The sequence below is a fragment of the Macrobrachium nipponense genome, chromosome 42, assembly GCF_015104395.2.
Source record: "Macrobrachium nipponense isolate FS-2020 chromosome 42, ASM1510439v2, whole genome shotgun sequence".
Taxonomy (NCBI): domain Eukaryota; kingdom Metazoa; phylum Arthropoda; class Malacostraca; order Decapoda; family Palaemonidae; genus Macrobrachium; species Macrobrachium nipponense.
The window spans coordinates 37,747,538-37,752,939 of NC_061103.1; positions in this window are offsets into that span (position 1 = coordinate 37,747,538).

The following is a 5,402-nucleotide window of genomic DNA, read 5'->3' on the forward strand; positions in this document are numbered from 1 at the left end:
CAATATGTATATAAACCAGCACAGTTTCCTCAGTTATTCTCATTTCAATCTTAAACGCCCGAGAAAAGCCATCCAAAGCTCCGATGCATAAACAAGAGTCACATTCCATACTTTAGTTATAATACTTACATGCCATGAGAAGACTCCAGTTGAATCTCGATCTAGAACCTGGAGCCATTCCACAATTCTCGCGTCTCAAAACCTTTCACCTGCGTCTTACGAGACGAAGGGACCGAAAAAATGTAGAAAGACCACCATTAACAATTCTCTCATCCCCAGTCTTCTTAAAACGTGATATTTAGGTAGACTCCAGGCTTTACCCAACCAAAACATTACAATTGTTTTTTTGACGAAGATTCTGACGGATTAAAAAATGGAAAGGGATACAAATGTCGAGGTGTGATTACTTTGAATGTCAGAATAGCAGATAGTGGTAAAGTGAAAATAAAACAGAATAAACCAAAGTAAAAATGATTGATGATACAAGAATGATGAAGTTCGCTTGCATTGCTTTGTATCCATAAGGACGGAACCTTACTCAAATAGTTATGAATCTCTCTCTCTCTCTCTCTCTCTCTCTCTCTCTCTCTCTCTCTCTCTCTCTCTCTCTCTCTCTCTCAAAAATCACGAAAAAAAAGCAGATGAGACTTGCAGTGGTTTCTGCTTTCGTAAACACAGCTTCTTTTTGAATGACATTTCCCAGTTGCATTTTAGATGAATAAACACGAATTGCATATTCTATTCGTTTATGAATAATGAATGAAGGGACTAAATTATTACATGAACCCAGAAGTTTATTTTTGTAAAGGGATACGAGACGGATTTAAGTTGAAATAGTACTCATTTACGAGAGTGTATAATCTAATGAGCGTGTTGTATACTTTATACAGGTGTATAATTGTATAAGTATATTTTCATGAAGCTATAAAACTCAAGATTGAAAAAAAATATATAATTCTTTGGTTTGTCTTCAATATTCTCTATGTGGTCTATTCCCTAGATTAGCCTATTGAAATTTATTGTGGTATATTCCTGTGATTAGTCAATTGAAATTTATTGTGGTATATTCCTGTGATTAGTCAATTGAAATTTATTGTGGTATATTCCTCTGATTAGTCAATAGAAATTTATTGTCTATTCTCTGAAACACAATTTAATTTATTTCCAAACCTGTAGGGTAAATATGCATCACTTAGACTTCCAAAACCAGCATCAAACGAAAAGGAAAGATTAAAACCACGAATTGCATTTAACCAGAAACAGAGATTTTTATAATGTCGCCAAATTAACACTTCGCCAACGTTAAAGAGAACGTAAAACGGATATATATTCTTTTTTCGTACTGGTGCAGAACTACGGTAATTCAATTTCCCCTGATGTCTAATGTACTGTTATTCACGTCAGCCAAACCTCTGTGCAATATGAATGGAGTTTTTCTCACATCAAAGAGCTTAATCGTCAAGAGAAAAATAGTGAAATTAAATATAAGGTCAGGTTGCCTGCAACACACCTCCATTGATAGAAAGTGTGTGGGAGCATTTTTAATTGTATTTGTTGGTAGGAATAATATTTCTCTTATATTCTTCCTAGCTGCTAATTCCTGATCGAACAATCGCCCATCAACATCAAAATTCAAGTCAATGAACGATAAAAAAAAGATGGAAAAGCCAACAGATTAACATTTTACGTCTCAAAAAAAAAAAAAAAAAATTGGTGAGGGATAAATACCAATAATGGGTTCCGAATCCTCCAGGCCCTTGTTAAGCAAATCTTGTTAACCAAGAGAAGGAAAAAAAAAGATGGTTTGAGAAGGACAGTTAATTGACCTGACGCACCTAAGTTAAATGGCCTGGATATTACGACGATAAGTTATACGAAAAAGGAGCAGATTTGGGATCACGAAATAGAAGTGCATATTGACTAAATATCTGGTGGTGTATATTTAAGATAGATCTAACCAAGTCTGCATTTCCACGTACTGTATAACTGAACAGAAAAAGAAAGAAGTGCATACATTAATTAAACTTAAACACAGCGCTCGCACCTACCTTCCACTTCCTGAACTTGTAACGGCCTCTTCCAGAATGGCAGCGGCAGAAATTGAACCCAGTGGTCACAGTTCTCACGAAACTTGAAATCTTTCCGCTCGTTGTTGGTCCTTCTTGTAATTGGTCTTTCCTGCAGCGAGCAGAACTTCAGTTACTGCCGTGATACTGGGCAATTGTGGTGGTGAGAGACAGCGGTTGTGATGCTGACATAGATCCACTGAAACACTAAACGGGTTACAGGCATTCCATTGAACTCGTTAATGCCCAGGTTAGGTTACCAAAGTTCTACAAGGTAAATTGGAAACTGGAGGGGATATACGTGAACATGGATGGGGTACTGGTATTGACTTGGGTGAGTGAGGGCCGGGTGTACAGCTCAATCACTCAGGTTATACTGCGTCGAAAACTTTCTGAGCATCGATATTTTCCTCAAATAAACGTTTCCGCTGGAACTTCTCATGGTGGATAAGTGAACCAAATCATTGCCTTTGATAATAAGAGTTCCGTCGTTTGATCGGTGAAGCCATGGAAGTGCAAAGATTGGTAAAATAAAGATAAAAAAAATACCTTATAAGAAAACAAGTTTGTAAAGGCGTTGGAATAACAAAGGACCAGTTACTGATATAGAACGGCTGAACTTTAAATATGATCATAAATGTTTTGGTTAGTTATTCATAATTTTCCTAGTTTGCAAATCATGTAGAAAATTAATAACTCGAGGAGATACCTACGTCAATGTATATTATCAATCAAAGGGAAACAAGTGATTAGTTCTCAATCAAATTATCCAAAATAATCATAATTTGCCAAAACGGAATCACCAACGAAAAATCACCTAAATAACACGAGCAAGTGTTTCACAATAGCACAGAGATTAATCAACGCATGACCTTAAAATAATAAAAAAAAAAACAGACATAGCTGAAAATACAGATATTGGTCTTCTGATTAATATCCGTCGTCGGAAAGGGAGGAGGAAAAGTAAATTTAAAAAGGAATATTCATTTGGAAATTTAATCTGAATGAATATAAAAGAAATTCGAATGAATTTATGGTATATGTTGTAAAAGGTGTATTTTCAATAATCAAAACCTGAGCTTCAATCTGCTTTCATTCCGTAAATGAAACTGATGGTTTCGTGAACTGAAAATAAGCTATTGCAAAATACTTGGTAAAATAATTTCGTTTTTTTAATTGTATTTTATAAAATGGTTTAAAGATTTCCTGTGATTTTATTTCTGAACACGAAAGAAACGAAAAATTAAATCTCTCTTAACTTCGTAGGGATTTTATATCTTGTTTAAATATGCAATGGATAAAACATATTAAAACAGTTGCTAGAAAATAGAAATAAAAATCGAATGAGAATAGCAGTCTTTTATATGCTAGGAATAAAAAGACGAAGCGTGGGAATATGTTTTTCAAAATACATAACAGTATTCTGTCACAGAGAGAGAGAGAGAGAGAGAGAGAGAGAGAGAGAGAGAGAGAGAGAGAGGTCATACATCCTCGTATAGTTTTGAAGGTTCATGCAAACAAATGTTCTCATTTTCTGCCGTGGAGATGACCGAAAGACCCATGAAGTCGAGGGGCCTCGGCGACAAGGAAAGAAAAATGGAGCAGATAAATCCTGAGAGCGTCTCTCGATGAATGTCCTCTTCTCTCCATTTCTCTCTCAGCCATAGGCTCTCCTGATCTTCAGAGACTGGGGCTGTCTCTCAGAGGATTAGGGTGATCAACTAATTCATATGGACTTTCTATAACTACGACTATTAATAATTTAAAACAACTATAGGGGAAACTGAATGAACTTTCCTAAACGGCTATGAGAGAGAGAGAGAGAGAGAGAGAGAGAGAGAGAGAGAGAGAGAGAGAGAGAGAGAGAGAGAATACATATATATACCATTAATATCTTTTGAAAGGTTTCACCCCAGTGCAGTGAGGTGAAGATTAATTATTGAGGCCTTAGCGTTTTGATGGTATACATTGTGATGGAGCTGTGGATACTCTCTCTCTCTCTCTCTCTCTCGTTCATGTAGAAATCCCTCAAAATCCTTATTTCCACAACAATTACATATAGAGAAAGAAGCAAGAAATAGCCTTCCATTTCACTAACTAGGCTAATCTCTCTCTCTCTCTCTCTCTCTCTCTCTCTCTCTCTCTCTCTCTCTCTCTCTCTCTCTCTCTCTCTCTTTCATTTAGGATCTCGTTCATGTAAGAATTCCTCAAAATCCTTATTTCCACAACAATTACATTGACAGAACCAAACAAGAAATAGTATTCCATTTCACTCTTTCTCTCTGGTATGGAAATGTCACTGGGTACCTGAAACTAGCTACGGGAGAGTGAGAGGGCCATTTGGACTCAAAGGAATTCTTGACTAAGTGAGTTGCTTCCCGAGTTCTCCAGTTGCCTTGAAGAGAAGTATCTGTTGACTGGTGAAGGGAATTGTATTTCACTCTCGAGGGAAGTTCGCTTCACGAACGAGGCTCCAGGCAATGCTGCATCTCATCTCGACATTGTTTTATTAGACACTTAATGGAATTTTATATCTAAATATTTTTTTTTATCTTCTTCTTCAAGTAGGCTTCTTCGAAACTACGTTTCATTATATAATAAAGGATTTTATATAAAATATTTTTTTTTTCAGCGTTTTCTTCAAGTAAACTTCTTCGACATTACGTTTTATTAGACACTAAAGGGAATTTTTATACGTTTAAATATTTTTTTTTTCAAATAAGCTTTTTCGAAATTACGTTCTAGTAGACACTAAAAGGAATTTTTCTGTTTAAATATCTTTTTTTTTTTTCAAGTAAGCTTCTTCGAAATTAAGTTTTATTAGACACTAAAGGGAATTTTTATGTGTTTAAATATCTTTTTTTTTTTTTTTTTCTTCAAGCAGTCTTCTTGACATACGTTTTATAGACACTTAAAGAAATTTTTTTATATATTTAAATATATTTTGTATTATTTTCTTCAAATAGGCTTTTGAGTAATTTGAAGAATATATTATATTTATCAATGATATTGTTACTCCATCTTCAATTTACGCTTTTGAGGAATGAAAGGAAATATATACATTTCTCTAAAGATATTGTTACTCATCTTCAATAAGGCTTCTGAGGAGTTTAAGGAATATTTTATATTTTGCTCAAAATATCTTTATTTTATCTTCAAAGAAGTCTCCACGGAATCGGAAACACATTTTCTATTTGACTAAATATTTTTTTTCATTTTCCTGAAAGTATGCTTAAAAGGAATCAGAGGAATAAGGTGAAAATTATCCACTTTTTCCTCCGTCTCCAAATTAGCAACACAAACGTCAGGCCAGCGGCGGCTCCTTCCGCCGATGGC